The 24216-nt window shown below is 36.9% G+C and overlaps 1 protein-coding gene and 1 long non-coding RNA gene across 4 annotated transcripts in view; one reads left to right on the plus strand and one right to left on the minus strand.

Moving 5' to 3' along the window:
• gpc5a (glypican 5a) overlaps window positions 1-24216 on the plus strand; it is a 176985-nt gene that overhangs the window by 17706 nt on the left and 135063 nt on the right. The window lies entirely within an intron of this gene.
• On the minus strand, window positions 3306-5497 carry LOC148978780 (uncharacterized). Of its 2 annotated transcripts, XR_016168952.1 has the most exons (3): window positions 5104-5497; window positions 4631-4709; window positions 3306-4093 (listed from the first exon to the last, which is right to left on the minus strand). It is a non-coding gene; the product is annotated as an uncharacterized LOC148978780 (long non-coding RNA). The 2 variants fall into 2 exon arrangements; XR_016168951.1 differs by having other exon boundaries at window positions 4631-5497.

Genomic DNA, 24216 nt, shown 5'->3' on the forward strand with positions numbered 1-24216 from the left:
GCCATTACTGCTGCTGTGTGGTCTTCGGTGCATTTTTGCCTCCTTTAACTCAAGAATCAGAGATTGATGTCACACCAGGCCAAGTGGCCCTCATGCCCCAATGAAGTGCCATTGACCGTCAACCTTATTAAAATTCTCCAATTCCTGGAGGCTTTGCCCAATTTAGCATTTCAATATTAAAATCTGAACTGGCTCATTCTGTGTCCCCTTAAGGGTCTTAAGCTGCAATTATTTGGGAAGTAAACAAACACTGGAAATGAGCAGATGCATGCGTATGGATGTCTTGTTTGTCGACAGGCTCAGAGTTTGATTTGTTGGGAAATCTGTTCAAGAGCTCTTTTCACATTATTAAAAATAATAGAGTTGTCATTCATATTCTGGATGGGAAGAACATCCAGTCTGAGTGATGAAGATAGAATTGTTCCTCTATCGTGCAATTGAATCATGCAAGTATAGTTTAAAGCGGTGCAAAGCTAGTGCATATTAATGCATCTAATAAATAGTACTTTGAGCAGACCGTATCTGAATATTTTTACTTTTCAATGGAATTGCATGACAGGATACAGTTATAATAAACACAACGTGTCCTCGTGGAAATAGAAAATGAACACATCGTAACTCAGGAAGTGTAGTTATCACTGTGGATGCTGCAGATAAAGCAATATTATGATTATATTGTTAGTTTGCCATTTTCTCTTATAAACACTGCTGTTTAAAAGTTTGGGGTCGCTAAGATGTTTTAAAATGTTTTTGAAAGAAGCCTTCTCTGCTCACCAAAACTGCATTTATTAAAAATATTGGATTGTTTTAACTCAATTTTGGGTAAAATATGGACAAACCCAAACGTTGGGTTATTTAAAATGTTAACCCAATTAACGGGCTTGTCAATATTTGACCCGAATTTGGGTTGAAATAACCCAGCATTTTTTAGAGTGTACAGTAAAATCTGTATTATTGTGAAATATTATTACAATAAAAATAAAAACTGTTTTCCATGTGAATATATTTTAAAATGTAATTTAATTTAGTACATTTTTTTATATATATTATATATATATATATATTTAAGTTAATTTGTTTTTACATAATATTTCTATATCTTTTTTTTAATGTCTTTCTTTAGTGAAGCTGTTGCAATGCAACCTGTCTAATAGAATAAAAGTTCAGTTTGGTAATTCCTTATATGCACAGATCAAACTTTACCTGAATTATCATTATTTCCAAAGGATGATTGACAGCATTGAAATGTTTAAACTACTTGCACTTTAGCTTCCTAAAGGGGCCATGAGCATCTTCTGGTTCTACGTACAAAGCAAATCGCCATGTCTGAAGATATTAGTTAAGGATATTAATAACACACTTCCTTGAGGAAATAAATGCGCTTGTTTATTCAATTCATTTTGGCAGATTTCCAGTAATTTCTTATCAGCGCTGATCCATCAGCGAAGCAATAAATCAGTGTACCACTATAACGCTGCAGTATTTCCACACAGAAGTGTCAGTGTGTGTCATGACTTGTATTCGGAGGGCCCCTAATAATACTCTTGTGTTTGCGTGTTTGTCTCACACCCCTCTCAGAGCCCCTTCTAATACCCCTGTTTAAGTGTGTCGTTAAGAGTGGCTTGCTCATTACTGCCACCGTTTTACCACAAACCAGACCTCTGCTGACAGACTGCCACGCCACAGGCCCAAGTGTGAGACGCAGGAGAGGAAGCGCTTGCCTTTTGATACTCATTGACCCTTGGGCTGGGGAAAAACTTTCATTTAACCTGCTGATTGCTGGGAGAGTCTTAATTTAAGATCGTGAAAAATAGATCTTGATATTTTCATGGTAGAATGACTTTTCTCAGATTTAAACATAGTTGCTAAGTGGTTGCTAGGATGTTCTGGGTAGTTGCAACTGTAATGCTAAGGTGTTGCTTGATGGATGTTAGGGGTTTTCTGGGTACTTTCTAGGGTATTCTGGGTGGTTGGTTGGATGTTGTTAAAGGGGATTCTTGGGAGTTTTGTGGGGTTTCTGTTCTGTTAGGTTATGGTGGTTTAAAAAACAATTGGGTGGTTGCCAAGGTGTTGCTTGGCAGTTGCAAATGTTCATGCAGTTGCCAGGGTGTTCTGAGTGGTTGCTTGGGTATTTCTAGGGTTTTCTGGTTAATTGCTTGGGTGTTGATGGTGGTTGCTATGATGTTACTATGGTCATGCTAGTTGGTTTCAAGAAGCTCTGGGTGGTTGCTGCAACTAAGCACAAAACCTTTGCACTTCTCGACAATGCCCTAGCAACCATCTAGAACACTATACCTATACAATTGCTAGACAGTTTCCTGTGTGTTGCCAAAGTGTTGCTAGGGAGGTTTTCTGGTGTTCTCAGTGGTTGCTTTGGTGTTGTTAGGGATTTGTTGGTGGTTGTAAGGTGATGCCAATAATATCTGTCTGCAGAGCCGCAGAGCCGCAGTTTCACCCCAGCAGTTTTACACCAGCAGTTTTACCCCGCGCATGCGCAGTTTTTACACCAGCAGTTTTACCCCCGCGCATTCGCAGTTTCGCCACAACAGTTTTAAGCAGTTTTATCTGCGCATTCGTAGTTTCAATATAGCAGTTTTACCCGCGCAAATTGTTCAGTATTAAAACGATCTAATGGTTATTTTTACCAATTAGTTTTGCTTATTAGTCTGCAGAGCCACAGTTTCACCCCGCACATGCGAAGTTTCACCTCAACAGTTTTACCCGTGCACGCGCAGTGTCAATAACCTATATAGTATTTGCTTACTAGTTATTTTTTTGCTGTTGCTCGCAGGCTTTCAGGTTCCTTTACTGAAATAAAACAGTGCTTGTATCAGGAGCACACTAATCTTTTACGTTTTTCCTCCAAAACAATAAATAGCCCTATCTATATATATATATATATATATATATATATATATATATATATATATATATATATATATATATATATACACTTAATTGCTCAATACCTGGTATAACACAAACTTCTGATTAGACATTCAAAGGCGAACTATTAGTCTAAATCAATATATGTCTAATTGAAGAGTTCAGATGCAAAAGCCTCTAAATGCCATTTGAAATTTTCTTCTAAAATGACCATTTTTATCAAGCTTGTATATTTAAGTTCAGTAATTTCACTTAAATGGCAATAAGTGAAATTACTGAACTTAAATATACAAGGTTGATAAAAATGGTCATTTTAGAAGAAAATTTCAAATGGCATTTAGAGGCTTTTGCATCTGAACTCTTCAATTATTCTTAAATTAATTAAATCTGCCTGATGAAACAAATGACTTGAACACAAATTATTAACAATTATTTCAAATATTTTATTAATTTTGAAGACATTACCAAGAATTCAATTATATTTCAATTCAATTACCAGAGAGACATACTGATACAGACAGACAGGCATACGATTCAGACAGACAGGCACACTGATACACATACACAGTGATACAGACAGACATATTGATACACAGCCATACATACTGATACAGACAGACAAACTAATATACATACACAGACATACTGATACAGACAGATAGGCATACTGACATACATACACAGACACACTGAGACAGACAGACAGACATATTGATACACAGACAGACATATTGATACAGACAGACCGTCTAATATACATACACAGACATACTGCTACAGACAGACAGACAGCAAGTCTGTCACCAATTAGAAAATAAATAATAATAATTAAATGTCAGGGTTTTAAAATGATGACACTCGTACATTTTTCTTTGTCCTTAACCTCAGACATGAAAAAGGGCATGACCTCTCTGTTTTTAAATGTAAAATAGAATGTGGCTCTTAATTTATCATCCTCATCCAAAGTTGTGGCACAATGTGAATGTAGTGGAGAAAGGGCTTTCTTCCTCCTCCATGCTGTCAATGCGTGGTGGCAAGGACTTGATCTTCATCAGCGGGTGATTGTCCTTCAACCATTCCACACCTTTCCTGATGCTGCTCATCATATTGGCATTCTTTATGAAAAATATTTGAAAATTAACAGCAAATTAACAGTGTCCCCCTCCAGCGCTCCTACTCCATACTCAATTTCTCCTGGTCCATTCATCTGTTGTAGAAGAGCACAGTGTGATGTAATGTATTTCAATTGTCCACTACAAAATGTTTCATTTAATAAAATGTATAATTTCATGCATGCAATGCAGAACCAAACTAAGATTTGATTTACTTCGAATTTGCACGAGAGAATTCATCTATTTGAATCAATCCATTTTACAAAAACAAACAAAAATAACAAAGGTCAATGTCCCTGCCCTAATACAGGGTGTCCACCAGTTAAAATTTTTAAGCCCTTTTTAATACCGCATTATAAAACTACAACATTACATTTAGCAAGAACATATATTTAAAGTAGTGCATGCCTGTAATGATCAGACTAGCTCTAGACCATTTGGCTTGGGGCACACGTGTGTTCACAGGGGTATTTTAGGGTCTTTCAAGGATCAACCCTGCAACAATGGGACTTGGTGTGTTTTAAGAACCCAACTGATATCTGTGTCCCCTGAAAGTCTAAGTATAGAATATTGTCGACTGACAATAGGATAGATAAATAAATAAACAAAATACTTTGACAACAAAAGCTCACTTCACTGTCAGTGAGGCAAGATCCAACCGCCATGTGCAATCCAACCGCCTGAGCCCAATCTGCAAGCCACCTTCCATGTCTGACAAAATACAAAAAGACAACAATGAGAACAAAGTTGTGCAGAATACTGAGTCCTGAGCAAGGACTGTCCCTAAAGTTAGTTTACTAAAAGTCACTCTGGATAATAGTGTCTGCTAAATGACAAATAATAATAACTAAACCCTAGAAACAAAATTCTCCACGAGGAGAAGGCACCACTTATTGTGTCATGAATGTCATGCTGAGAAAAAAGCAATACTTCCATGAATACTATTAACAACAATAATATTAATATAACGTAGAAATAAGACTTACAGCAGTGAAATCAACGGGTTCATTCAATACGATGTGTAAAGCATACTGAAACATTCATTTTACAATATATTTTTGATATAACAGAGTGGAGACAGACTGATAAAAGTCCAATAACTTACCATAATCATGAAGACCCGACAGGATGTCATATCGAGTTGATGGGAGATATGCTGAAATGGCAAATTGCATTTCGAAAAACAAATAAATCAGGACGTTAAAGTGTCCCGAAAACAAGACAACAAAATACCCTTACTTTTTTTTTTTTTTTTTCATTTTGATCCAACGGCCTGGTGCTGCAAGTTTCCTGCGACATGAATATATGTTAAATAAAAGAATGATTTGTCCAACAGCACTGCTGAACTGACTGCAGTAAAGACAATTTAATAACTTATTCAAAACGAGCGGATAAAACTGCTATAGTGAAACTGCGCATGCGCGGGGTAAAACTGCTGGGGTGAAACTGCTGGGGTAAAACTGCGGCTCTGCGGCTCTGCAGTCAGACCCTTCTCGGTGATGCTGAAGTTATGGGTGGTTGTTAAGGTGTTGCTATGCAGATACTAGTGTTCTGGATAGTTGTTAGGGCATCGTCAGGAAAGTGCAAAGGTTTGTGCATAGTTGATAGAGCGTTCAGAGTGGTTGTCAGCTAGGGCATTGCAATGCAAATGCTAGACAGTTTCCTGGGGGTTGCTAAGGTGTTGCTATGGAGGTTTTCAATGGTGTTCTGGGTGGGTTCTTGGGTGTTGCTATGATATTACTAAGGTGATGCTAGTTGGTTTCAAGAAGCTCTGGGTGGTTGCTGCAACTAAGCACAAAACTTTTGCACTTCTCGACAATGCCTTAGCAACCATCTAGAACACTAGTACGTGTGCACTTGCTTGACAGTTTCCTGTGTGTTGCTAAAGTGTTGCTAGGGAGGTTCTCTGGGGTTCTCAGTTGTTGCTTTGGTGTTGTTAGGGATTTGTTGGTGGTTGTTATGATTTTACTAAGGTGATGCTAGTTGGAGTCAAGAAGTTATGGGTGGTTGCTAAGGTGTTGCTATGCAGTTACTAGCGTTCTGGATAGTAGGCCATCGCCAGGATAGTGCAAAGGTTTGTGCATAGTTGCTAGAGCATTCAGGGTGGTTGTCAGCTAGGGCATTGCAATGCGATTGCTAGACAGTATCCTGGGGGTTGCTAAGGTGTTGCTATGGAGGTTTTCAAGGGTGTTCTGAGTGGATTCTTGGGTGTTGTTAGGGAGTTGATGGTAGTTTCTATGATATTACTAAAGCACAAAAACCTTGCACATCCTGACAACAGCCTGAACGCATCCAGAACACTATGCAATTGCTATACATTTTCCCGGGTATTGCTAGGGAAGTTTTTCTATTGTGTTCTGGTTGGTTGCTACACTGTAAAAAATTTGGAGTAGGATTTACTTGAAAAAACCTTGCTAAACGATCTCACTCAGAAAATGCTAGTAAATTTACAAAGATTTGCCAAGTAAAAACCTAAACATATTTATCAGTAGCTTTAATTAGAAATCTTTAAGTTAAATTTACTTGGAATGTGGAATTAAGTAAACTTTAAATAAGTAATTTTAACTCGGCTTGTAAAAGGTTGATTAATACCGATTTCCTTTGCCTTTGTATTACACTTCACTAAAACAATTATCTTGAATTTTATTAGTCATTTATAGTATGTTCTTTACTTAGATCATCTAAGTCATTTATATATACATCATGTCAGACTTTAAGCCTTATAACATTTGATGGATCGTTTTTGTGTTTGAATGTGTCGTTTTAAGCAAAAAATTTACTCGAAATGTCACAAAATGGCAATTTACTAATACTGAAAACAAAAATCAATGATAAAACAGTGTAAATACAGCTGGAAACCAGTGAAAAATGAACCTCATTAATTATTCAAGGTCCAGTGCATGATGGGAACCCCAGTATCAGAAAAGTTGAGTAATTTTTACTTAATTTTATTGAGTTGATATATACACTTTCATTTATACTCGCTTGAAATAAGTACTGATATGGAATTTACTTAGTTTTTTAAATTCTTGCCTGAACTAACTTTTTCAAGTAAATTACATTGGGTTTTTTTTACTAGTATTTACTTAACCAAAAAATCATTTTTTACAGTGTAGGGAGTTTTGGGTGGTAGCTATGATGCTGCTAAGGTGGTTTCAAGAAGTTTTGGTGTTGCTAAGGCATTGCAAGGCAGTTTTGTTGTGTACAGTTACTAGGGTGCTCTTGGTGGTTGCTAGGGTCTTCCTGTGTGACTGCTGCCAGTTTCCTGTGTGTTCTAAGTTAGAGTGTTACTAGTTTGTTGCTATTGTGGTCTTGGAATGACTTGCAGAATGCATAAACTGTAAGAGATACTGTCAGGCTGAGTTTTATGTGCATATTCCTGTCTGTGTCAGTGTGTTGAAATAAATGCGTTTCCATATAGATTTACAGGCTAGAGCCCATAGACACAAATGGGGTGAAGGAGTCCAGACTGTTTTCAGCAGCCGTGCAGTAAATGACAGGTTTCAGCAAAGACAGCATTCTTTTCCATTGAGAGAAACAAAGAGAGAGAGAGAGAGAGAGAGAGAGAGAGAGAGAGAGAGAGAGAGAGACACTGAGAGAGAAAGAAAACATGGAGTTTAGCATCTTGTACTTTGACATGCATATCAAAGAACATTATATTATACAGAGAGAGTTCTCAATTGTGTCTTATTTAAAATTTTCTCAGAAATGCCTCATTACAGAAATAAAATGGGTTGCAGTATTAAATTACTTTCTGGGAAAACATTTGAGATCTCATCTGTGACTCTGTTTCCCATGTGTAATAAGATGTCAGGAATTCCCGCTTCTCTCTTCATGAGTTCATGAGTGGCTGCTTCGGGATTTCGTTCTCAAATAAACTCCCAACTGGGACGGCAGGCATAAATAGCAACACAGTGTTACTCCTGTGGTTTTATGTCTGAATGTGTCTGGCTTTAGCATCTTCAAAAGCAGGATATGGTTTGTGCGACTATCTAACCCCTTCCTCTTTGTCCCTGAAGACATTTAGCAATAATGACCCTGTATTTATACTACAGGCAAACAATAGAGACAAACTCTCTGGCAGCGCAGCTGATTGTTTGCAAACAGTGACAGTAATATACACTTGTGTTGTAACTTAAGGCTGAACTGTGAGCTGCTCGGATTAGAGCAACTATGAGATTCCAGCGAATGAGAAAATAATGGCCCTCTTACTGCTCTACAAAAATGTAAACTCTTGAAGTTTTAAGTTACAAACAATAAAGTTCAAAATCCTAAATCAATTTTTTTTTTCATTGGGTTTAGAGGGGGATGTTTTTGAATCAGAGAAAGGTTCATAGAGAGTTCAAAAGTTAAAAAAATCATGTTAATATGCCGATTTGGCGCCCAAGAATATATATATATATATATATATATATATATATATATATATATATATATATATATATATATATATATATATATATACAGTATACAGTATATATATATATATATATATATATATATACTGTATATTATGTATATTATATTATACTACATATATATATATTTTTATTTTATTTAATTATTTATTTATTTATTTTTAATGAAATTAATGCTTTTACATAAAAACATGTATAATGTTACAAAAGATTTCTGTCCCAGCTGTTATTTTGAACTTTTTATTCATCAGAATCTTAAATTAAAATAAAAAATCATTAAGATTTCAACCAAAATATGCAGCAGCACAACTGTTTTCAACATTGATAATAATCAGAAGTGTTTCTTGGGCACCAAATCAGCATATTGAAATGATTTTATGTGACACTGAAGACTGGAGTAATGATGCTGAAAATTCAGCTTTGATCACAGGAATAAATTACAGCTTAAAATATATTAAAATAAAAAACAGTTATTTCAATAATATTTCACAATTTTGCTGTTTTTTTTTTTTTACTGCATTTTTGATCAAATGAAAACAGCCTTGATAAGCAGAAGAGACTTTTTTCAGAAGATCTTTTGAACTGTTGTGTATTTGGTAGTGATGCAACACTTTATATATAACTTGAAAACATAGAGTTAAACACCAGGATTTTACTGCAGGGATTCAAAAACATCATCTGAACCAAATTGTTGATCTGATTAATTTAAATGAATCTGACAAACACTGCTTGAGAAAGTTTCAGTAGAGTCACATGAATTAGTGTGCTCTTGCAGCTTGATAATGGAGACGCCATTGAAACATGTTGTTTGGTTTGTTGTATTGCTACTTTTTAGTTTGTTGGTTTCCTTCTATATCTCTCCCTGTCCTGTTTTCCTTATTTTCTTAAAAGAGTAGTTCACTTTAAAAAACAAACAAACAAAAAAACAAAAACAAATCTTTTGCTGATAATTTACTCACCCCATGTCATCCAAGATGTCCATGTCATTCTTTCTTCAGATGACAAGAAATTAAGGTTTTTGATGAAAACATTCCAGCATTTTCTCCATATAATGGACTTCAATGGGAACCAAACGGTTCAAGGTCCAAATGAGAGTTTCAGTGCAGCTTCAAAGGGCTTTAAACGACACCAGATGATGAATAAGGGTCTTATCTAGGACCCTTTGAGTCATGACTCGAAAAAAAGGTTCGTTCATTTTGCTAAACGAGTTCGAACTGGAGAGTCACGAACGCTCATCACAGAACAGAGCAAGGCGAGCATTTGAGCTTATAAAACCTTTTTATTTATTTTTGAAATGACCGATCGTTTCACTTGATAAGACCCTTATTCATCGTCTTGTGTCTTTTAAAGCCCTTTGAAGCTGCACGGAAACTCTCATTTGGACCTTGAACCATTTGGTTCCCATTGAAGTCCATTATATGCAGAAAATCCTGGAATGTTTTCATCAAAAACCTTAATTTATTTTCGACTGCAGAACTACTCCTTTAAGATTGCCCCTGACAAACTTCGCTCTGCTGTGTCTTTCCAAGTGCTATTCGAATGTTTATTTTAGAGTAAAGACTGCCCTGGCGTACGTTCTTAAAACATCCATGATGCTGTGCTTTTTATGTTATCCAGTGAAATTAAGTCTGAGAAAGCTGAAATAAAACATTCTTAGTTTTTTTGCATTAAAGATGCAGTATGCAAGCTGAGGTCAGTGAAGCATCCATAGCCGTTAGGCACACTGAATTGTATTAAGCACTTCAAGAGGCTGTTCATTGAAGAAGTGATCAGACGGGACAAACTCAAGAACCTCCTGCTTTCATCTTCATTCTTCGTCATCTTTTGGCTAAATGGATTCTCATTGATCAAGTCCTCCGTCGTTTTATCCTCAGGTTCAGGGGTTTCCCAGACTACTTTGTGGTTTGGTATAAAACGTGTGTCTCTTTTAAGAGAGAAACCATTATTTTAGACCAATTACTGCTCCCATACTCATAGAGAAGTGGATTTTATGACATGTCTTCCCGGCTATAGCATTTTATATGGGTGTTTTATTGTGATTTTATAAGGTCATTGCTCGCTCAGAGTCATCATTTACTAACTCTCATGTCATTTTAAACTCTTATACTTTGCTTTTGAGCTCTTTTGTGGGTGAAACGTTCCTTATTCTTGGTGTTATTGTCTTTTTTTTTCATTGGTATGATTACGTATGAAACATTCTCCTCTTGTTGACTCCCCTCCCCCCTCGTTCTCTCCGTCTCTGGCTCTATTACTCAGAAACTTCCTCCAGGTCTTGGGCATATTGAAGATATAACGACATAATTGCTGTCGTATACCATTAGAGCATCCGGGCCTGAGTGACAGATGGATATTACTGAGCAATTATAGAGGAGCTCTGGGTCCTTTCCTAACCTGTCCTGTGTTGAGATTCGGATTGTCTAAGCATTCCTGCGTTTTGCTCCGCAGATTTAGTTTTTTTTTGAAAGCCCTGATTTGTTTTTGCTGTCTCTGAAAGTCTTGTGAAAGTCTCTACATTCTTATAATATAAGAAAATTTTAATATGAATCAATGTTATGTTTTTAAAAGATACACAAAATGAAATGTATATGCAGTATTTTTTTTATATTTTTGTTACACTTTCAGTTGTAGTTTCAGCATTTTCTAACTTTTTTTTTTAGGGATAGTTCACTTTGAAATACATTTTTGATATGTTTTAGCTTACCTCAAGGGCATCCAAGATGTAGGTGTCTTTGTTTCCACAGTATTTTCAATTTTGATATTTTTAGGTCAAACCGTTCTTGTCTGTCAGTCATATAATGGAGGTCTATGGTCACCACCTCAAAGAGCATGCACAGAGAAGTCCAAATTAAACATGATTTAATGACTCGTAAATGTAAGTACATATTGATGGCCTAAGACACGAAAAAAGTGGTTTGTGTGAGAAAACAAACAGTTTTCTTGCGCAGACCAAAGCGCCCGTGCCCTCAGATCACTTGGACATGGCTGTAATCACAAGAGGTAAAAACGATATAAATACTGTTCGTTTTCTCACACAAACCGCTCGTTTTGTGTCTTAGACCATCAATGTGTACTTATATTTACGAGTCATTAAATCATGTTTAATTTGGACTTCCCTGTGAATACTCTTTGAGGTGGTGACCATAGACCTCCATTATATGACTGACAGACGAGAACGGTTTGACCTAAAAATATAAAAATTGAAAATACTGCTTGGATGCCCTTGAGGTAAGCTAAAACAAACCAAAAATTAATTTCAAAGTGAACTATCCCTTTAAAACAGGTTTAACCTGTAATATATTTTATTTATCAGAGCAAATTCTAAATGATTTTCAGCATAGCCTAATGAAACTTTACACAGTTTGAAAGGGTCGATGAACTTATCCACATTTCAGCCTCCAATGGGTTCCTGGGAAGTTCCTCAGGAAAGTAAAAACATGGACTGGCCTACTTATAACAATGACGACATTTTGCATCCTAGAAAAAAAAAAATTTCCCCACAATTCACAGTGAGATATTCAAATATGGGCTTACATAAGAGGTCAAATGTTTTAAAGGCAAGGTATGAATGAGTACATAAATAGGACAGCAAATGATAATTAAAGAAACCTCAGGGCACAGCCTCGTGCTTCACTGGCCACCGGCCGAGCATTCCTCTTTTCCATTGTTGCCCCAGCGCCATCTGGGAGCTGTAATACTCCTCAAAGCTGTAAGGAGTTTGAGTCTTTTTAATCATTTATCAAGATTCTCTTTGAACCTGTAAGCCTTTGCTTTGGCTCTTGAACAAGACTTGGGTTATATCAGCCTTGCACTGCCTTTTTATGACTTCAGGGTTGACCCGTTTACAAATACATTACACACTTTATCACGCCGCACGTTAACCATACGGTGCCATCAGCTTAACAAATGTCCTGCATCTCACGATGAAGCTTTGAAGTTCACATGCTAAACAGATCGTGCCGTCGACAGAGCTGGGCTATTGTCCTGTGAGGATGTAAAGGGTTTAACAAGGAGAGATAACATCTTCTATTCACATGCTTTTCACCAGAACATCATTCAGGAGAGCAGGAGCGCCGCTGGCGTATGTGCGCCGTCTCTTTATTTCAAGCCTTTATTTCAGTTGTGACGTTTTCACCATCACCGGATCGTGGGCATTTTTAATTCCTTTTCCTGTCTGTTGTAACTAGAATAAGTTGGCTGACGACAGACCAGGATGTTAGTGTGCATTTATTATATTTTTACATTTTGAAATACTGCTGTTTACATTGCATGCTTGAATTTATGCATAATGCAACAGTTGACTTGATACACAATGAAAGTCGTAAATAAAACAATACATCAGATAAGGTTAGCATGCCTGTTTTCTGAGTCGTTCTGACACAAATCCAACTTGATGTTTCATGATGGGTTTTAGCTGGTCATCCTTCTGGTCAAGCTAGAATATCTAGTTATTCCAGTCCCAGAAATCATCATGGTATTGCAATCTGTCCAGACTGGTGTAAGATTATTGTAATTATTTCTTTGTTAAGCTCCCTAGCTAATCCAGAACAAAGCCATTAGATAATAGTATTAACATTTATGCTTCTGATGTGGTGTTTCTGCTCTGTGAGATCTTTTCTTTGGCTTGAGAAATATTTTTCTTGCCTGATCCAGTGCACAGATAATATCATTTTATCTCTGATCTGAGCAGCATACCTGTGCGTTTGAGTTTGTTTATAGTGGACTGCAGAAGTCAAACATTGGGGAGCTTTGGAAACCTCTCAAGAGCTTTATTAGAGACTTTGTTTTTCTGTACTCGGTGGAGACCGGGCAGATTTACCCATGGCTGAGTATGTTGATATGCATCCAATCGAGCAGTGTCCAGTCCAGTAGCATTATAACTGCCCACGCAATCTCTGTGGTTTGTGTCTTTTCTTGGCCGTCTTTCCTCCAGTAACTTTGTTTGTCTTTGTTTGATATCCCTATGCTTCATTAAAGTCAGCATGGACCTTAACTTGAATACAAATTCTCAGGTCTTTTTGTGAAGGATTTTAAGGATTCAATAATTTATTTATTTTTTGTTAAAAACTTTTTAATATTCCAAAGAAAAAGTCCCCTTTTTTGGAAACCAAACAAGTTACATAGGCACACTTTAAAGGAGTAGTTCACTTTTGAAAACACTTTTGCTGATAATTTACTCACCCCCATGTCATCCAAGACTTTCTTTCTTCAGTCGAAAAGAAATTAAGGTTTTTGATGAAAACACTCCAGGATTTTCTCCATATAATGGACTTCAATGGGAACCAAACGGTTCAAGGTCCAAAAGACAGTTTCAGTGCAAACTACAAGGGCTTTAAACGATTCCAGACGATGAATAAGGGTCTTATCAAGCTAAACGATCGCTCATTTAATAAATAAATAACAAAGTTTAAGTTTTATAAGCTCAAATGCTCGCCTTGCTCTGTTCTGTGATGCACGTTCGTTCAAACTCGTTCATCAAAATGAACGAGTCTTTTTTCGAGTCATGACTCGAAGGGTCCCAGATAAGACCCTTATTCATCATCTGGAATCGTTTAAAGCCATTTGAAGCCAGTTTACATTCAAAAGTGTATTCTGATTACATGCATTTGTTGGATTTTTATGGATCAGGTGATTATCAGGTACACTCTTAGAAGAAATGGTTCCATCCGCCGCTTCATATATGGAACTCCAAAATGGTTCTATATAGAACCTTTTTTTTTTTTTGGTAAAAGGTTCTATTGACCAAGTACGGAACCCCAGGGTTCTATATAGAACCCAGAGGAACCATTTTTTAAGAGTGTATAGAACCTTTTAGGGGTTCCAAATACGTAGCGCTGATGGAACCTTTTCTTCTAAGAGTGTATTACAGAACAAGCAGTATTTCAGAAGAAAGGACACAGTGGCTCCAATAGAATTGCAATACACAACATCCCCTTTCCTCTCTTTCCTCACCTGACTTTACCCTCTTTATGCCAGTGAGGTTAAAGCGTCCAGAAGCAACAAAAAGGCATTTTGTGTTTGTCTGCTCTCTCTTTGACTCAACAGTGAGTCATTTAGGCAGATCAGGTCAACGCTACTGAGAGGGACATTCATACACACACGCTGGAGATATTAGAGCCAGGGGAGTGTGTTTGATAGGTTAACAGCAGTCATGGTGGTGAGTGTATTTCACAACCATCCCCTACCAAATCAGCCTCGCCAAATTCATCCTGATTTCTGTTTTTACAGCCCACACATCACAAGACACCTCACACTCCAGTTTTTCTTTCTCGTTTTTTCCCCTTGTCCATTGTAGAGGCGAGGTGTACGTGCAAAGACTCTTTTCATTCCCAAACAAGTCTTTAACTGCAGTCGGCAGCCAAAAAGTCAAGTTAGAAACGTGTAGAATCATACTATTTGTTTGCTTGCATTTGTTATAATCTGTATTGATTTGAATTTTGATTGATTGTATCTAGGGGGGGTCCGGACGGTAAGGGGATTTACATTTTATTTTAAATCAGGATACTTTAGTGTGATATGTGACCATATTATCATGCTTAATTTAAGAATTGTAATGTTGCAGATATCTAAATCGAAAAAATATGGGTGGTTGGTGGGTGGATTATTATTTATTTTTAACAACTGATTTTAGTGACTCAAAGTGCTGCAGATTAATTAATTTATCTTTAAAATGTACAAAATTTTCTCCTGGGGGGACATGCCCCCATCCCGGACCCCCCATAGTGTTACGATTTTCCACCTCTGCCTCATTTTGAGGCATTACAAACCCTGACATTGGTCCATAGTGTAGCAAGGTAGTCTTCAGAATTTTTTTTTATCACTTAATAATTAGGCCTACATACATTTTAGGGGACCCCCCAAGAGTCCGAAGTCATTTCGAACCCTAGGATCAACACACAAGTCTTGCTGTTTCAGAGATACCTTGCCATAACAATTTGGCCCTTGTCAAAGTCACTCAGATCTTTATTCCTGCCCATTTCTCCTGCATCCAACATGTCGAATAAGAACTGATTGTTTGCTTACCATCTAATATTCCAGACCTTACTATATATATATTTGTTTATATGTATGTTATTGCAGTATCTTATAGGGATGATTTTAGGCCAGAGTCTTACTAAGATTGCTGTAGCATCACTATTTGTGGTTAGGGCTTTTCTGAACCATGATTAGGGTTGGGTACCAAAACGCGGTGCCAATAGGGAACCGGTTCAGACGTAAACGGTAATAACCAGACCGAATAAAAACGAACATTTCGGTGCCTGAGTCTCTCTGTTCGGTAGTAGGTACTGGCATTGGATAAAACCCAACCCTAACCATGATTATTAAACTTGTGAACGAATCTTTTCCCGAGTCAGCTCGTTCATTTCGTTCATTGAATGAACCAAATGACACGAAAAAATATTCGTTCATTTTGATAAACGAGCAAACGAGCATAACAGAACAGAGCAAGGCGAGCATTTGAGCTTTTTTTTTTCAATTTTCATAAATGAGCGATTGTTTCACTTGATAAGACCCTTATTCATCATCTGGAATCGTTTAAAGCCCTTTCAACAGTTTGTAGTTTGCACTGAAACTGTCTTTTGGACCTTGAACCGTTTGGTTCCCATTGAAGTCCATTATATAGAGAAAAATACTGGAATGTTTTCATCAAAAACCTTAATTTCTTTTCCACTGAAGAAAGAAAGACATGGACATGGAAGACATGGAAGTTTTTTTTTTTTAAAGTGAACTACTCCTTTAACTGATAAAATGGGTCAGAACACCTTTCTCAACTTTTAAATGGCATTAGATTTTTGCGTGTGTCTCCCTGCTCTTTGGTTTCCCGTGGTCTTCCAGTAAGCATATTTCAGATGGCAGGGTCATTGCGGTCGCAGCTCCTCTGCAGCAGGTCCAGGTATGGCTGGTATTTGCGTACGGCCGTGTTCTGCACTCAGACAGTCCCGCTCTGGCAGGATCCCTGTGTTTTTGTTGGATGGCAGGAGCAGCTTCTCTAAAGCGGGTGATAATGGAGATGTTTGCACAGGCTTCCCTTTTTCTACTAAGCCGTCTCCAAAACCAACATAACCCTGAGAAAAAAATATACTAACCACTCGCTACCAGTGATACGCTCCCTCTAGGGGAGGAAATGGACATTTGGTGAATGGTTAGGAAAGCTGCACTTGTAGTGGAGACCTCAAGTGGGATGTTCTTTAGGCAAGAAGGCTCCTCAAACATCTGGGTTGAGCCATATCTGTATTGGGATCGCAAAGAAACCGTCTTAAATTAGGGATGAATGAGGAGGAGGTAAATATGTTTCAAATATGTCGATGTTCACAACCCAAGTTGCATGGGCTGCTTAATGAGGACATTTTATTTTAAGGTTAGATAGAGACTTGGGCGTTGGATGGTGAGGGTCAACTATGTCAGTAATAATGCTTTTTTCAATTCTTGGATTATTATTTTCTGTTATTGCCATTATAATAATGAGCACTGATGAATTGTTCAAATAGATCCGGAATATGTCTTAAAGGGATACTCCACTTTTTTTGGAAATAGGCTCATTTTACAACTCCCCCAGAGTTAAACAGTTGAGTTTTACCGTTTTCGAATGCATTCAGCCGATTTTCTGATATTTAGAAGAATATCAGTAACCAGACGGTTTCTGGTCTCATTGACTTCCATAGAAAAAAAATATACTATGAGAGTCAATGAGACCAGGAACGGTCTGGTTACTGATATTCTTTTAAATATCAGAAAATCGGCTGAATGGATTCGAAAAACGGTAAAACTCAACTGTTTAACTCTGAGGGAGTTGTAAAATTAGCATTTTTTTTTTAAAGTGGAGTATCCCTTTAAAAGAAAATGCAAAATTATTATTTTTTTTCACTTAATCTTCACATTAGTAGATTCTTTGTCGTATTGTTTAGACTCACTCCACCATTGCTCAAAATCCATAGTTTTCTTTTTCCACAGAAGAGAGAGATAACAACATGTCATGAGCTTGACTTAATGAAAGTTGATTTCACATTAACTTTAGAGCCTTGATGTGTTTGCAGAACCTTCTCAGTGCTTTTTCATGAAGAAAAAATAATGTTCTTTTGCTTTAATGCCTATAACCAATTTACTGATCTATATAACTGATAATCTCCAAAAAAACATATGCAGCCCAAACTATCTGTAAGAAGTGGGCTCTTCGCTTTGACCTTTTAAGTGAAATCCCTCACAGTTCAATCATTTAGCTCGAGCGAGACCCCTCGCATTCAGGCCATCTTCATTGCCTTTAAATAGTTTATCTCCCCTCGCCTGTTTCTCTTCTCGGCTTAAATGGGTTAGGCTAATTTAATTCTACTTGACTATGCTGTCAGGTTGTTATACGTCCTTATTTTGTCCTTGTGAACGTTGGTACGCTACAGTTTCTTCTCATGTATAACATTGATGAATTGAGCTAATGTCTTACCTGAAAGATACCCTTAATCACGTTAGTCTTGTTTCTCTTCATGGTGGCTCATGAGTGTCAGGGGTCTTTTGTACGGATATGACCCCGTGGCCAAATGAGATCTTTAAGAGCATCTGGATTTCATCATTAATCACATCTTCACATCAGTCATGCAACTAGAGCATTGATAGCTAATGGCTTTTATTAAATGGTGACTAGAGTAAAATGATTACAGACACTAGGGTTGAATAAATAATACATTTAATGAAATAGTGTCCACAATGCCAAGGTGTAGGTGGCTGCTATTTGGTTTATTATTGTATTATTATATAATTTAATTAATTTTGATTTGATTTTATTATTTTTCATATAGAACAACATTATGCAGTTGAGGTCAAAACACAGAGGCATTGTGTGCGCTCTGTAAACAAGGTGATTGTAGTGCTAGACTAAATGTAAGCTTGCATTTGCAAAAGAAACAGATTCAGTATTCTTCAATAGGAATTGAAAAACAATATGAAATCCAAACTTTTGGATTTTTTATGTGAATTTTATGCGAACCTGCAATAATTAAATGTTAAATAAAACAAATATACTTCATGATTTTAATCTCACTTTATTGACCAATGTATTTGCTGCAGACCTTTGATGATCCATTTCAACCATATGAATAAGCAAAAATGACTTTATAATAACATCACATTTGTTTGATTTTTTTGTTTTGTAAAAGTAAATTTTTTAAAGTAAAGGCCCTGATATACTTTGTGAAATCGAAGAACAAACTGATATAATGTAATTTCGAACAAGCTTAGGCCAAAATTAAGTTCGTTTGGAGTTTGTTTTTTTGGTGTTTTTTTTTTGGGGGGGGAGTTTGAAACAGCTTCCCAAAGTGAACTTTTATGAAAAGACCGCTCTGGCTAGTAAACACTACCATTGGTCCATAGAGATTACGTAAAAGGTGTGTGCTGAGGCTTCATGTGGAAATCTCCTCTGGTTCATTTCTTCTGTTCAATCCGTCCAGGTTTACGGAAGAGGATCAGGGCCAAGCAATAATAAAAAAAAATAAAAACATCTCAATATTTAAGTCATTATAATGCGAGATTAAACTCTTGAGGAAAAAGTCGAAATACAATCTTGAGAATACACTCATTAAATATCGAGAATAAAGTCGTGTTTCGAGAAAAAAACTTGTTAAATTTCCAGAAAAAAGTCTAAATACAATTTTGAGAATAAACTCATTAAATATTAAGAATAAAGTCGCTGTGTTTCGAGAAAAAAACTCGTTAAGTTTTTAGCGACATGATCCCATTCATTTCAATGGAGCGCTGGCGACTTCCGGCGACACGAGCGACAGTGACCGTGGGTGTGTCAAGCGCCAAGAGACAAGTGACAAAAGTTGAGAAATTTCAACTTTATGCAAATGAGAAGCAATTTTCACAAGCGACAACCAATAGGAAAGAAGACTTTCAGTGCAGCTCACGTGTCACACTCTCGAGTGCAGGCAAGAGTTCGGGGATGTTTTCACTGTTTTATATGATTTGATTGTAACCACATACATGGATAATAAAACGATGCGTGGAAAAGAAACTGTCGACAGTCTCAGTGAGTTGAACTCATACATTTAGCGTTATAGTCCGAGTCTTGTAATTTTATGATGCACGTTTAGCACTGCAGTTCATTTTACAATTTCCCCTGCATTACGTTGACTATTAGGGACAAAGAAAATTGGTTATTTGTCAAATTCGAATGACGTTTAAATAATTTATGACAGCATGAGTGAGTTTAATTTGTCGATTGATCGATCGTTAATCTAGTAAATGATTTAATACACTGCTGCGTCAATATAAAAACACTCTCCCAACAGCATGTTTCTTTTAGCCTTAAAAGTCCTTTATTCCAAATCAAATTAAAATGATATAGTTGCATATATCACTTGTGATGGTGTTTTCTATAGATATGGCCGATAACATTAGAGCGACAGCACTACGAACGAACGCCCACAAGCGACTTCATACACTGTAAAAAATATTTTCAAGATTTGTTATCACAACATATTTTCTTTTGTCAAATCAACTTTATAATAATTTATTTAGTTGAAATAACTTATTATTTTGAGTTTATGATGGTTAAATTAATCTCCTTCATTGTATTAACTCACTTTTTCCAGTTCAATCAACTTAAAATTTTAAGGCAACCAGGTTACTTACTTTTTTTAAGGTAAACCATCAATATTTTTTTTACAGTATTGTAATCAAAAATTTTTTTTTTCTTTTGTCAAATCAACTTTATAATAATTTATTTAGTTGAAATAACGTATTATTTTGAGTTTCTGATGGTTAAATCAATCTCCTTCATTGTATTAACTCACTTTTTCCAGTTCAATGAACTTAAAATTTTAAGGCAACCAGGTTACTTACTTTTTTTAAGTTAAACCATCAATATTTTTTTTACAGTATTGTAATCAAAAAATTTTTTTTTTCTTTTGTCAAATCAACTTTATAATAATTTATTTAGTTGAAATAACGTATTATTTTGAGTTTCTGATGGTTAAATCAATCTCCTTCATTGTATTAACTCACTTTTTCCAGTTCAATGAACTTAAAATTTTAAGGCAACCAGGTTACTTACTTTTTTAAGTTAAACCAACAATATTTTTTTACAGTGTAGTATCTTGCCATGAGTTTCTTGCGTACAGTAGCCTTTATATCTATCCTTACTGTGGTCTGATTGCTTTAAAATCCATCACTCACGCCCCGGGGTCTCAACAGTATCCCATGGCCCTGGTGGCTTTTATTGCGGTCTGAGGCCATTCAGATGAACTGAATCAAGCCAATAAGAGTCATCTTTATGTTTCTCAACATCGAAGATGGCCAGGTGGCAGCAGAAACGCTTTGAACTCTGTGTAAATGCAGCTTCGTGTTACAATGAGGGGCCTCCCTCGGAGCTCTGGCCTCTTTCAGCGTGGATTAGGCCGTCCCGGTACAAGCGGCGAATCACAGAACGATGTTATAAATGGACATGGAGATTGGCACGACCGAAGTGGCATTGTGACAGGCGGCATGTCTAGCTTCACAGCGAGCCGAGGAAAAAGAAAGGAGAATAGACACTATTGTCTCCTCCTCGCTCTTCTATTGCCTTTGTGGGCCGGTGTTTTAGGGAGAAAAAAAATGGAAACGAGCTCAAGGCTTTTGGAAGGTGACACTAAAGCTCGCAGCATGTCTGGGCACAGCACTCTTTGTTTGTCCGTCTGCGTGAGTCAGAAGTACCATATTTTTTCTGTTTGTATCATATACTTGTATACCACAACATTGTATATTGGTGCGAGCGGTTTGTGTGAGTCACAAAGTGAGTCATGTGTTTGGTACTCAAATAGTCATTTTCATTTAGATTTCCAGTCAAATTTGACATTTAACTCCAAGAAATAATTTGTTTTGTAGTTTTGATGCACATTTGGCACAGAGTATTATTGCATAAATATTTATGTCTATTTTTGGGGAATCTGGTGAGTTAAATACTTCTATATCTTATTTGAACATGATGGACATAAACCGAATGATTCAAGCATTACGTGCGCGTGCAAACTCCTCCAGTTGTAATCACTTACAGCCACACAAAAGTAGATTTATGGATTAGTATGAGCAATGTGCTTCATATGGGGGAGATTTTCTACTTCATTTTTCAAACATGTTTTAACAACACTTCCACAGGACAATCATTTTTTTTCCAGCGACCCGACTGTAATCAGAAGTTGTCAGAAATTAAGCCGTCGCACGAGGCCCATCTCGCTTATCGAATTTCACAGCAGTATCGCCGCACAATCACGCCATTGATAGCTGTGAATTCCCCTCCCATCAGATGTCAAACCAAACAAGTATGAGACTAATTCACTCGTTTAACTCTTTTACTCCCTCTATTCATTACAACATGTTCGTTTTGGTTTTTAAAGCACTGTGAGGTGTGAGATCTGTGGGAAAGAAGTACCACAAACTCATAGATGAAGAAGCAAAAAAAAAGTTAAATGAAGATACTTGCCTCCTACAGAACTTTAGGGCATATAATATAATATACCTTATAGATCTTTAAAGGAGTAGTTCACTTTAAAAAAACAAAAAAACTTTTGCTGATAATTTACTCACCCCCGTGTCATCCAAGATGTCCATGTTTTTCTTTCTTCAGTCGAAAAGAAATTAAGGTTTTTGATGAAAACATTCCAGGATTTTTCTCCATATAATGGACTTCAATGGGAACCAAACAGTTCAAGCTCCTAAAGACAGTTTCAGTGCAAACTGTTCAAAGGGCTTTAAACGATTCCAGACGATGAATAAGGGTCTTATCTAGCGAAACGATCGCTCATTTAATAAATAAATAACAAAGTTTAAGTTTTATAAGCTCAAATGGTCGTCTGTGATGCTCGTTTGTGACCCTCCTGTTCGAACTCGTTCATCAAAATGGACAAATCTTTTTCCGAATCATTTGGTTCATTCAACGAACGAAATGAACTAGTTGACTCTGGAAAAGATTTGTTCATTTTTCACTTGATAAGACCCTTATTCATCTTCTGGAATCGTTTAAAGTCCATTGAACAGTTTGCACTGAAACTGTATTTTGGACCTTGAACCGTTTGGTTCCCATTGAAGTCCATTATATGGAGAAAAATCCTGGAATGTTTTCATCAAAAACCTTAATTTCTTTTCGACTGAAGAAAGAAAGACATGGACATCTTGGATGACATGGGGGTGAGTAAATTATCAGCAAAAGTTTTTTGAAAAGTGAACTACTCCTTTAAATGTTGGCTAATTTTAATAAAAGGAATACTTTGTGTTGCTATGTGTCATGAGTAAGCAACTGAGCAGACAAACACTGTTTTTTACAAACGCGAGCGTCTCACTTATAATAAATCCGTCACAACTGTTTAAGGCTAAATAAACATTATTAACTGGTACATTTGTCATTTTAAACGGGTGCATGATGATGCTGTATGGTATTGAAGCATCCACTGTAGCGTTTCATCGCTACGCCCCGTTCACTTTGACATGTTTATGACCGGTTTCAACTTTGAAGGTCTAAATTCAGCAAATTTGGGCTTGCACATCTGTAACCAAAGCTGAATGTCTTTTCTCATGTAACGCATCAGTCATGTTCCGACAGAGGCTAAACACCCTCTGACCCCGCCCACTACAGTAGCCACGCCCCCAACTCTCACGATAGGCTGAGCTGGAAAGTGATTGACAGATCTTAGCTCAGTGTTTAGATGGTGCCTGGAGGCTCAATGTTCACACTTTTGGCAGAGATAAATCCATGAATGGTATATTAGTCAATGAACTGGGTTTAGAGAATGTATTTTAACAAAAAATCGTATACCTCACCTTAAAAAAAAAACAAAAAAACGACAACACAATTTAAATGGAAACATTTTTAAATCTCCTGAGCAGAGAAAGAGCAACATCTGAGCAATCAAATGCGTGTGTGTTTATCCATGGCTCGGTTCCCAGTTTTGGTGGTGTGTGAGAACATTGGCTGCTCGACCTCACGATGCTACAATGTGATCATGTGTGGGCAGACGTGACTAACACTAAAAATTACGGTTCTGAAAGGATGTTTTTGCAGTGATGCCATTTGGGTTCCCAAAAGATCCTCTCAGTGAACAGAAGAACTATGGCCCTGTTTACACAAGAACGCTCGAGGGTGAAAACGTAAAAAATATTTTATCGGATATGCCTTTCGTTTACATGGCGATGGCGTTTTTGGGGCGTTAAAACGCAAGAAGGTGAAACCACCCTCCAGAATGGAAATCTTAAAAACGCTCCATTGTCGCGTTCCCATCTAAAGCCCAGTTTATACTTCTGCGTCGACCTCCCGCTGTAGCTACGCTGTCGGCTGTGTGTAGCGCGCGTGTACCCTTTGCTGCTGTTAAAATCTTTTTTTTACTGTGTCAAGTTGCGAAATAGAACTTTTTGCCTTTGCTGGGGTGTTATGGCTGTTGCTATGCAATTGGGTGCTCTGAGTGGTTGCTAGGGCGTTGCTAGGTCTCCGTGTGATATCTTTGAGGATTTTTTCCACATGTTTTTTGGCCCAATGTCTTGAAATATTGCATCTGATCGCTTGAAGTAACAGCACACATCGAGTCAGCAAGACACATGAATCATGATTTAATGAATCATTCATGTCTGGAAATTAATGAGTAAAACTTATTTACTACTTGTTAGAGATTTTTGTTTAGAATCTCGCCTGAGCAAAAACGACTAAACATACACATTATTTATTTATTTATTTATTGGCAAGAACATGCAACTCCCCCTCCCCCTGGTGGACACAATTTAATTGTTGTGTTAAAAATATATATATATATATATATATATATATAATGTGTTTAATTGAAAACTAATTA

Source organism: Pimephales promelas, chromosome 6, assembly GCF_988280905.1.
Source record: "Pimephales promelas chromosome 6, fPimPro1.hap1.1, whole genome shotgun sequence".
NCBI lineage: Eukaryota > Metazoa > Chordata > Actinopteri > Cypriniformes > Leuciscidae > Pimephales > Pimephales promelas.